Source organism: Hibiscus syriacus, unplaced genomic scaffold, assembly GCF_006381635.1.
Source record: "Hibiscus syriacus cultivar Baekdansim isolate YM2019G1 unplaced genomic scaffold, ASM638163v2 tig00003398_pilon, whole genome shotgun sequence".
NCBI classification, from domain to species: Eukaryota; Viridiplantae; Streptophyta; class Magnoliopsida; order Malvales; family Malvaceae; genus Hibiscus; species Hibiscus syriacus.
Window position 1 is genome coordinate 2118001 of NW_024061969.1, and position 12318 is coordinate 2130318.

Below are 12318 nucleotides of genomic sequence, written 5' to 3' on the forward strand. Positions count from 1 at the left end.
TGAGAGTATAAAGAAGTCAAGGAATTGATGTGAAGAAAGAATTTGCAAACAATCAAAATCAAAAGATCAAATTGAGTAAAATGCAAAGTTAAAGGACTAAATAAAAAAAAAGAGTCCTTTTTAGTAAAAAATTAAGATTTGAAGTTACATGGGTATTCTATAGTGGGATATGAGCATGTTGTTCAAATTTGGTGGAAAACGAACTTAAAATACATGATGAATAGAAGAAATAAGGAAATTATGAAAAATTGAGGGACAAGATTGAAAAATAGAAAAATTCTTATCAAAATAGATATTGAAAGTACATATGTATTCTACAATGGTTTAAGAAGCATGTGGTTCAAATTTGGTAAAACATTGACTTAAAATGAAGGAGAAATCGAAGGAATAATGAAATCAAAGACCATATCGTAAAACTATCAAAATACTTAGTCAAATTTTTGGTTTCTTTAGTAACTCGAAATTTAAAAAATTCAACTCGACTTGAACTCGAAAATCTAATCGATAATTTGAGTTGACTCGAATAACTCGAAATTGAAAAATAATCAATTTTTCGAATCGAGTCGAATTTCGCTTAACCCTAGTTGCAGACCTAATTTACATGTGTTGTAGAACTGATTTTGGTGAGATAATACTATGGTTTTAGGTTGGGCGGCTAATGGAGTTTCTCGACAAAGGGGTAATTTAAAGGATAGTGGCAACCCTTCTGATTAACCATGAAATATATATATATATACATGAAATTATTATTAAAAGAACTAAATAATAGATTTATCAAATAAACATTTAAAATAAATAAATAGATAAAAGGAAAATAAGCGTTTGATCAAGATAAGCTTACAATTGAATTTCAAATCAAATATTGAAATCGGTGATTTGATGGGAAAAGACCCATAAAACAAAATTGCTTAAAAAAGAAAGTCCCTCAGTTTTCCACGGCTTAAAGAAAACATCCTTAAAAATTCACATTGATTCAACTTAAATCCAAATTCACATTGACACGAAGACAACAACAGTATTGGAGGTAGCGACAACGGCAGTATAACCAACGCGACAGTGTGTTCTTCGCCGTCCTCCATGAGCAGTTGCTTCCGGTCGTTTAAAACAAATTATGTGGAGATGGAAGAGCATGATTCATCATTTAGTACTGCAATGAAGTTTACAATTTCTTTGTCGATGATTTACTGTGAGCAGTTGCAAGAAAGATAAGTCCAAACTCTTGGAGAATTATGGGATTCAATGGTGGAGTGTTTGAAAAAAATGAAAATCAATCAGATAATTTAGATATAAAATTATTTTTCAATGATCTATTTAATATATTAAAAATAGTTTAAGAATAAAATAAAATATTATTCTTTTTTTTAATGTTGTTACATTATCAATTTAACGAGAAGAAGGTGAAATGGTCATTTTATTATAAATTAATAATATTAATGATCAATTTATTACTTTTTGAAAATTCACTGAAGAAAACTAAAACATATTCAAAGATTAATTGCCATTGGTGTAGTTTACCCTAAATAAAAATGTGTGATGTTGCCAGTTATTGTTTTTGTTGTCGTCTTCATTGTTTTCATTCATTTAAGTTCTCATTTATTTTCGTCAAGATAAAATCTTGAATAAGAAACATAGAGGAAACAGAGAAGATAAAGGAAGAAGATGCAAGGGTTGAGCAAAACTATAACTAAAATACCAAAGGGTGTTGGAGATCCTTTCAAAGGTTCCCGTTAAATCCTTGTACGTTTTAGGTGCGTTTGTAAGTCATAGTCTTCATCTTTTCAACCCCTCATTTCATTATTGAACATATTTTAACAACCTCAAAAACAGCAGTCTTAATCTCCTCCTCAAACGTCGTAATGGTGCCACCTATGATGACTTCAATTATTTCTCTCAACTTTCGACTGAGAAAGGCCAAAACATTAAAGCAAAACACAATATTCACTTACCCTTTTTCGAGAATTTTGTGTATCTACCTATAGTTGACAGTCCTTGTAATGGAATATTGCATTTAGCATAGCCATATAATGGACATAATGTTTCCCTTTGGAACCCATCTACCAGAGAGTTTAAAGTATACTTCATGTAACACCCTTACCCGTATTTAATTCCGAAATACACATAATGTCACAAACTGATTTTATAACATTTTATTGATTTAGCAAGTAACATTAATTTCTAGTTTTTAATTAACCAAACTAAATCCAATTTCAGATAGTAACGTAGCAGTACGTAACTAATAGTTGCTTAAAAATTATCTATAATCAACCTTAATCAGTAGCTTCATTTTATTCTATTGTTTACCATATTATTAAACTTGTAATTCATTTAACAATTACAACACTAATATAAACTATCCATTGTTTATTTTAACCATTATCCATCATTACCAACATTACTAGATTATAATTTATTACTAGTTATATCTAAACTAGTAGAAACCAACTATTATTATTATATACATTTTAACTAGAAATTTAAACTACATTAGATTGATGTAATTACTAATATTGTAGATATATCTCTTGATGAGTGATGCTTGATACTCTTTACTCCAATTTTATGCTTTTTACTTAAGCGTGAAAATCATCACATGCTAAGTATATACTTAGTGAGGCAATAATAATAACCAGTGCAATACAATGTATATATAAAGAAATAAAAATACTCAATGCATCATGATCACTTTACTTTTATTACATTCATGTTACACATTAAAATGAAATAAACAATGTATATAATTTCTTACCAGTATACATGCCATTCATTTCATAAGCTCATAAGTTTAATCATCTGTTTATAATTTATTAACCCATAAACCATAGCCCAAATATAAGCCTATGAGAACCCTGGGTACACGAGTTAAATATGCACCGAAGTGTTAATACACATAAGGTCGTTCCCGCCATATGCACTAAGTGTCATTTATATAGACTATAATGCTAAATAGAATATACAACCTGCTGTTGGAGTCTATGGCATGCCAACTATACTATTGTCCCTCAATGATCTACTTGGGCCTATAGTCTATATTTATTTCATTCATGGCATTGTATATCAACATAGTTCAACATTAGGTAGTTCATACCTGAAATCACATTCATTATATAACATCATAAATAAGATAGTGATCAATGTATTTTATATTAACTTTTGATCTATTTAAAATATGTCAAATATATGATTAATGACATAAATATCATGCTAATATAAACAAGTAGACTCATTGCAAGTATTCTTAATGATGTATAAAACATCCATGTATCATGTTACACATGCATTGCACTCACATTGACACTTTTTATACAAGTCAAAATATAAGCCTCATTAAGTTTTAAGCTCGATTTTTTTTTATCTTCTTTGTTACTAGATAATCCCGATTTTGATTGATGTCTATAAATACATCAAAAATATAACACAAATAATCAAAAGCACATGTTAGAATCCATCTAACCCATGCGTATATAGTGTAGGAAAAAATCATAATATTCATTCCAATACAACATAGTAATCACAATGTTTCCTACACTTCTTTTCACCTTAACTTACTTGAATTCACCTTTAAAATCATAATTTCACCTTAAGCCCTTCTTTTTCTCTGTTAGGTTTTAAGGACTAATCATAAAAATTTCACATTTCAAGTCTGTATCCAATAATTTAATACTCAAATTAATCCTTAAAAGATAACAAATATCATAAATAAGTCACTTGAATTTTTCTATAAATTTTTCCTTAAGAAATCCATATGACCTAATATAATCCATCACTTTCTAAAGTGTTTTCAACATTAAAAAAAACAAATCTAAACATGTATTGTAATTTTCTGTCATAGCCTTAATCAAATTCAAGCTTTGAATATAATTCCCAAATTTTTCTTAAAGTGTCTTTTTGGTTAATATTAGGATTCAACCATTCTTCCTCATTTCAAGCTTGAATAAACATGCTAAGGTATAAAACATAACATTCTCATCATAAATAACATAAAAATCAATTCAAAACACCAACACCTTAACTTTTCATCTTTTCCAAATGTATCCCTAAAGGAAAACTAATGGATTTTTCATTATCTGGAACATGAAATCAACATCATAACACCTATATCATCATTTTCAAACCTTGAAACCACAAATTTCATCATACCTTCACCACCCTTTTCATAAATTTAGGGTTATAAGCATGAATAATAAAAAATGATACCAAATAAAAGAAAATTTAATGGAGAACAAAATTGGATTTCATGGCTTAACCTTAAATCTAATTTAAAATGCTTAAAAATCAATTTTAAAACTTACCTTGATTTTGTTATAACTCACGGCAGTAGGAAAAAATTCAAGAAAAATTCAAGAGAAATTCAATTTTAGTCCTCTTTAGATTTTTATAACCTAATTGAATTTAAAATTCATTTTAGTCCAAAACGACTATTATGACCATAAAATCCAATGATCTTAATCATGCCACATATCAAATTTATCATCCAAGGGCTGAAATTAATCCATGAGGTTACTAGTTTACAACTTTGCCCTCATAAAGTTCCAAAATTATAATATTATCCTTTTTAATCTATTGGCTAATATTTAACATGGAAATCAACTTAAATCCAATGGTCCACATTAAATCTTATAAATTTAAAGCATGGAAAAGACATTTTCCCTTGTTTTATCATCTAGCAAAATTTCCTGAATTTTCGATTTGATCTGATTATCTGAATTTTTCTCGAACTTTCACACTTTATAGCTTTTAACACAAATTCCTTACTAAAAATCTGAAACCCACAAAAACATCAATCTTGGGGGTAAACTATTAATTTACAGGATCAGGTTATGTAACTTTTTTAAAAAACACTTTGGTTGTAACAATCTGGAAAAAAAGAATAAATAAATAAGCAATTTGGTAAAATTTGAGGGTTAAATTAAAAGTTTCTAGAACTTGTAGGTCATTTTTGAAGTTGAAGGAAATTCATGGACCTAGCCTTGAATTTTACCATTTTATGTCGGCAGACACTCCCATTAAATGCGATGAATTTGATTTCGGGAGGAAATCAGAAGCAAAATTGTCAAAATACCATCCCTGCATACCTTCATTCCAAGCCCGATTTCTCCACCGTCCAACCACTGATCATCGATCCAAAACCACTATCGTGTTCCTCGTCAACAAGTGAACAAAACCCCGTAATCTTCTTGTAATGAAATATCGTCTAACACCGTGAATTTCGATTCAAAGTTTTGCCTTTTTTAACACCACCACTATGAAAATCGTCGACTCATTGCCGATCGTTTCTCCATTTTCGACACCTCCCGTACCATCGTGTTCCTTGTGTCGTTTCGAGTCCATCGGTGTCTTTCTTGTCTCCATCGTCGCAAGCACGTGAGGGAGGTAAGGAAGTTAAAGTTTCCAACATTTCGAAATAAAGCTCTCTGCCGTTCAAAATTGTGAAATGAGCTTGGTAAGTGTCTCAAAGTCCCTTACAATAATTTTCTGTATTTTTTCGTAATTTTTTGGAGTCCTTAGGCCACTGCACGCGTCCCTACGCGCCGCCCCTGTGCGTGGGGAATGTCTGTTGCGCGTGGTGAGTGTGAAAACCGGCCTGACCTGACCCGATTTGGTATGACCCTGTCCAACCCAACTCGACCCGTCTTGACCCATTGACCGTTGACTTTAACAAAAAAGTCAAAATTTTCTAAAAGTAATACTCTATATTTTTCAACGTCATGAGTCCGATTCTGAAGCCCGTTTTTCCAAATTGGAACCCGAAAGGCTCAAAATTGCAAGTCAAACTCGTTGACTTTGACAAAAAGTCAAAATTTTTGAAAAGTCATATTTTATGTTTTTCGACGTCCTGAATCAGATTCCAAAGTCTGTTTTGCCAAATTCTGACCCGAATGCCCTGAATCAAACTCGTTAACCAAAAAATGCTTAGTATTCTTAGCATTTTTGCTTATTTATTTGAGATATGGTTATGGAATTGATCCAATAAGATATTTTATGAAGGTGCTCGTGTTTCACCTGAGTAAGGGTCAGTTAGATTCGATGTTTTCCATTCGTTATATCAGCCGCGTATTACGAGAATTACATGTAGGTTTCCGTAAATTATTTAAATAAAGGTTAAGATTATTCATATTAGGATTTCAATATGAATTTTTCCGATTTGTATGATCTATCACTGCCGTAGAGCGTGATCGACAGACTCAATAGTAAGCTCCCCAATCCGATTACTCAGGCTGTTACATGTGTGTTTCCTGACGGTGTTATTTTACTGTTTTGTACTATTATTTGAATTGTTTCATATTGGTGATAATTCTGAATATTGTTATGACATGATACCTGATTTCTGAATACTGTTTACCCGACATCTGATTTATCGTACATTACCGATTTGATTTATGATTTTCGTATTTCTGTATATGAATTTCAAGCATGAAATATTTTCATGTTTTAATAGATTAATCACCATTTCATTCGAATACATACATGTTTATTATTTTTCATTGGGGGAATTATTGTTGGAGGAAGTATACTTGCAGGCTCCTCGACTTTGTGCTCAGGGCCTTACTGGATGTGACGGGGTGTATGGTTATGGGGAACCTCCATATTTTGGACGTGATCGGATGGGGGTAGTGTTCATATTTTTTAAAACATGTTTAATAAACTGATTTTAATGAAATATTTTATTTGTATGTTTTTTACACTGTATAGAGCACACTAGGTTTTTAGTTCATTCTGTAAATTTTACCCTTTTGTGATAACAACAGACCGTAATCTAACATATTTGGCATTAGGGGAGATCAACCACTTTTACTTTTGTACGACCGTATATCTCTATATGTTTTTAGTTGTATTTGGTGACATGTATTTTTCTATCATTTTGGATATATCTGTATTACCGATATTATGTTTCGTAAATGTTTTATACGGTTTTTTGTGGTATTTTGATATGTTTGTGTTTTATATGGTTTTTCTAAAATATGTATTCATATATTTTTATCGTATAAATCTTTATTATGGATAAATTTCATAGTATACGGAGACATGGATTTCAATGTTGTTTTAAATATAAAAAAGAATCTCTAAATGAAATATATGACCGCTTAGGTTTGGGTCTAACATTCAGGCCGGGTTTAGGGGGTTACATTTAGTGGTATCAGAGCTTTCAATTTTAAACAGTCGGACTGTGGATGAGTCCTAAACTCAAGATTTTTAAGAAAAATTAATATTTTCAAAAAAATGTGTTGCATTATTTTATGAGTTATTTTTTTAAGATCCCTGATGCTAATCTGACTTATGTTTCAAATTCTTTCTATAGAGCCTTATAGATCCACCGATGAGTGATGCTAGAGGTCGTAGGACAGGCCGTGGCCGTGGTCGAGAGCGAGTCGCTCGACCTTCTGTTACGATAGATGACCCAACGTCACCACGTGATCATCCTATTCCGTATGTAGATCCGTCTATTTCTTATGATGATCCGGTTACTCCTGTGAGAGACCCTCCCATCACTGAAGATGAGGATACTGACATGGATGAAGACGCCATTAATAGAGTTATCTTTCACATTTCAGAAAACTGCTAGAGTCCCTAGTAATATGATTGCGGTTGAGATTTCGAAGTCTTTGGTAGCTGTTGGAGTAATTCCATTTTAAGGTATTACTAGTGGACCTCCGACTGACGCTCAGTATTGGCTGGAGGATACAGAGAGAATTATGGATGAGATCGATCTGAGGCCTCATCAGAAGTTTAAGGGAGCCCTAGCTATGCTGAAAAAGAGAGTTTTAGATGGTGGCAATCGATTTCTGGTAGTATTCCGGGGAATCAGTTAGCATGGGATCTTTTTAAGACACATTTTTGGAGTCGCTACATTGGAGAGAGATATCTGTAGGAGCGACGTCAGGAGTTTTAGAATATGGAGCAGGGTATTATGTCTGTTATGGACTTTGAGATTGAGTTTATCAGATTGAGTCGTTAGGCTACTGGACTAGTTAATACCGATTTGGATCAATGTTTGAGGTTTGAGAATGGACCCAAGTGTGAGATCAGAAGTCGATTTGCCACCCACCGGGAAAGGAATTTTGATGCCTTGGTTAAGATAGATAAGACCACCGAGGAGATTGAGCAAGTAGGTATGGAGCGCAGGAGAGATCGAGATCGACACCGATTTAGGAGGCCTTCTAGTTTCGTTGATTCTTCTGCACACCCTAGCAAAAGAGGCAAGGGTGAGTCTTTTCAGAGAGGCGGTGTGAGTGTCAGACCTGTGGCATCCAATTCTTCAGTTATTCCACCTTCTAAACATGGTGGTTCTTCTAGGTCGTAGCCTTTACAAACATATGATTATTGTGGGAAACATCATTTTGGGGAATGCAGGATGAAATTGGGTACCTGTTATAAATGTGGTTCTGGTGACCATCACTTGAAGGATTGTCCAGATATACCTCATTCAGTTTAGACACTAGCTCGTACTCCCGCTCATACAGAGTACTATTCAGACTCCAGTAGGGAGTCGTAGTTAAGGCAGAGCACCTTGATCGACTAGTAGAGGCTGAGTATCTTAAAGTAGGGGTCCAGTTCGATCTGAGACCAGATAGCCTATATTGGTTTACACTGCTAGACTTCGACAAGATTGCGATGGGCCAAATATGATTGCAGGTACTGTTACTATTCATTTATTCCCCTATTTTAAATTATTTGATAGTGGTTATATCAATTCCTATATATCACATTCCATTTCTGATGGTCTGAATATTCTTGTCGAGAATACTGAGAATTCGATGATAGTTCAAAGTCCCTTAGGTAAGTCTATAGTGTTAGATCGTATTTTTAGAGGGTGTTCTATAGAGATCAATTGGGAGATTTTTCTGGCCGACCTGATGGAGTTACATTTGGAAGAGTCTGATTTGATTCTTGGCATAGATTGGTTGAAAAAACATCAAGTCAATCTCGATTGTGAGACCAAGAGAGCTATTCTGAAGACCCCAGATAACCAAAATATTCTAATGATCGGGGAACATCGTGGATTTCTAACGAATGTTGTGTATGCTTTGGTAGCCGAAAAGATTATCATGAAGGGTTCTGAGGTGTTTCTTACTTATATTTTGGACACTAGGAGTTCTCGATCTGATATTGAAGGCATTCGGATTGTCAAGGAATTTTCTGATGTTTTTCCTGAAGAGTTGCCTCGATTACCGTCGGATAGAGAAGTTAAGTTTGAGATTGAAGTCTATTATAGTTCCACCCCAGTTTCAATGGATCCTTACTGTATGGACTCAAAACAACTTAAGAAACTGAAAGATCAACTCCAGGAGTTATTAGATAGAGGATTTATTCAACCTAGTGTATCATCGTGGGGAGCCCCAATTATTTTTGTCAAGAAGAAAGATGGGACATTGAGACTCTGTATTGATTATAGGAAACTGAACAAGCTCACGATTAAAAACAAATATCCTCTACCCAAGATTGATGATCTATTTTACTAATTTGAGGGGCTTCTATCTTTTCAAAGATAGACTTGAGATATGGTTATTACCAACTTAAAGTCAAATATTCTGATATCCCGAAGACTGCTTTTCGTACTCAGTATGGACATTACAAGATTTTAATGATGTCATCCATGCTAACTAATACCCCTGCTGCTTTTATAGATCTAATACATTTGGTGTTTCGACCTTATATGGACCAGTTTGTAGTTGTGTTCATCGATGACATACTAGTATATTCTCGAACTGAAGCAGAACATGAAGAGCATTTAAGGATTGTTTTGTAGACTCTAAAGGAAAATAAGTCATATGCCAAGTTGAGCAAGTATGAGTTCTGGCTCAGCGAAGTGACTTTTCTTGGAGATATCGTTTCTACTGAGGGTATTTGGGTGGATCCGAGCAAAGTGGAGGCTATTCTGAACTAGAAGCAACCCAATAATGTATCTGAGATCTGTAGTTTCTTGGGCTTAGCTTGTTACTACCGTCGTTTCATTGAGGATTTCTCCATTATTGTTGCTCCTCTAATGAAACTATTGAGGAAAAATGTTCCATTTGTATGGTATGAGAATCAACAAGCTAGCTTTGAGAAACTGAAGACTATTCTAACTCAAGCTTGGTGTTGATTCAGTCTGAGTCTAGAAAATATTTTTCTGTCTACAGTGATGCTTCTCACTCTGGATTAGGATGTGTTTTGATGCAAGATGGGAAGGTTGTCGCTTATGCGTTGAGCCAACTAAAGCTGCATAAACGTGACTATCCCACTCATGATCTGGAGTTAGCTGCCGTGGTTTTTGCTTTAAAGATCTGAAGACACTAACTCTACGGGAAAAAGTGTTATATTTATACCTATCAGAAGAGTGTAATGTATCTGCTTACTCGAAAATAATTGAATTTGAGACAGTGTCACTAGTTGGAGCTTCTAAAGGATTATGATTGTGAGATAGAGTATCATCAAGGGAAGGCTAATGCGGTGGCCGACGCCTTGAGCCATAAGGCGATATCAGATCTCAAAGCCTTATTCACCAACTTGAGTTTATTTGATGACAATTGTTTGTTAGCAGAGTTGCAAGTTAACCCCACTTTGGCCGAGAAGATTAAGGCCAAACAACTCCTTGATAGCTCATTGCTTCCAATTATTGAACAAGTTAAACATGGATCGAGTTCAGAGTATTCTTTAGACCAGGATGGCATTTGTGCTTTCACGGTCGTTACTGCGTCCCTAAAGATGATGAGTTAAGACGGGTTATTCTTAGGAGGCTCATAGTAGTCCTTATACAATGCATCTTGACGCGGAAAAATTGTACAATAATCTGAAAGAGCGCTAATTTTGGACTGGTATGAAGAAGAATGTTTCAGATTTTGTGTCGAGGTGTCTGACTTGTCTGCAGGTTGAAGCAGAGCACCAACATCCGTCTAGATTGTTACTGTCAATTAAGATTCCTTAGTGGAAATGGGAGCGCATTAAGATGGACTTAGTTACTGGTCTTCCTCTGACTCCTTCAAAAAAGGATTTTGTTTGGGTGATTCTTGATCGACTCACCAAGTCAGCTCACTTCATCCATGTTCAGGTTAATTTTTCTCTGGAAAAACTGGCTAGATTGTACATTTTGGAGATCATTATACTTCACGGTGTTCCGTTGTCTATCATTTCTGACTGAGATCTGAAGTGCACTTCCAGATTCTGGAAGGCTTTTCATCTATAGACTGATGGTTAATCAGAGCGAGTTATTCAAGTGATGGATGATATGTTAAAGGGTTATGTGATAGACATCCGTGGTAGTTGGGAAGATTTCTTGTCATTAGTCGAGTTTGCTTACAATAATAGTTACTAGGAAAGTATTCGCATGGCACCGTATGAGGTTTTGTATGGACGTAGATGTCGTACTCCTATATGTTGGACAGAGTTGTATGATAGAAAAACTTTAGGTCTAGACTTGGTTCAAGAGACTGATGATATTGTCAGATTGATCCGGGGTCGTCAAAGAGAGGCATTTGATAGACAGAAATCATATGCAGATCAACAATGAAAGGATATCGAGTTTGAGATTGGGGATCAGATTTTTCTCAGGGTATCTCTATGGAAGAAAATATTGAGATTTGGACGTAAGGGTAAGTTGAGTCTGATATTTATTGGGTCGTATCGTATTCTAAAGAAAGTTGGACATGTTGCTTATCAGCATGAGTTGCCTCCCCAGCTGAGTCGTATTCATGATGTTTTTCATGTATCTATGTTGAGGCGATACCGTCCGGATCTAAATCACATCATTCAGGTTGAGGAGGTAGAGTTGAGACCTAATTTTTCATATGAAGAGGAGCCTATGCAGAGTTTAGAAAAGGATGGACGAGTTATTTGGAATAGGCGTATTCCAATGGTCAAAGTTCAGTGGAGTAACCGTGGCCCCTCAGAAGCTATTTGAGAAACATTGGAGTCAATGGAGGCTCAATTTCCTCATATATTTTCATAAGGTAAATTTCAAGGATGAAATTTCTTGTATAATGAGAGAATTGTAACAACCTGGAAAAAATAAAAAAATAAGCAATTTGGTAAAATTTGAGGGTTAAATTAAAAGTTTCCAGAACTTGTAGGCCATTTTAGAAGTTAAAGGAAATTCAGGGACCTAGCCCTAAATTTTACCATTTTGTATCGGCAGACACTCCCATTAAATGCGATGAATTTGATTTTGGGAGGAAATCAGAAGCAAAATTGCCAAATTCCCCTCCCCGCATACCTTCCTTCCAAGGTCGATTTCTCCACCGTCCGACCACTGATCGTCGATCTGAAACCACCATCGTGTTCCTCATCAATCGGTGAACAAAACCCCGTAAACCTCTTCTTGTGAAACGTCATCTAACACCGTGA

The 12318-nt window shown here is 34.5% G+C and overlaps 1 long non-coding RNA gene across 1 annotated transcript in view; it reads right to left on the bottom strand.

Moving 5' to 3' along the window:
- Positions 1-2040: 2040 nt before the first annotated feature.
- Positions 2041-12318, bottom strand: part of LOC120176353 — a 38220-nt gene continuing 27942 nt past the window's right edge. The window contains exon 4 of the long non-coding RNA XR_005521317.1: positions 2041-2090. This is a non-coding gene — a long non-coding RNA (uncharacterized LOC120176353). The remainder of the gene's footprint in view (positions 2091-12318) is intronic.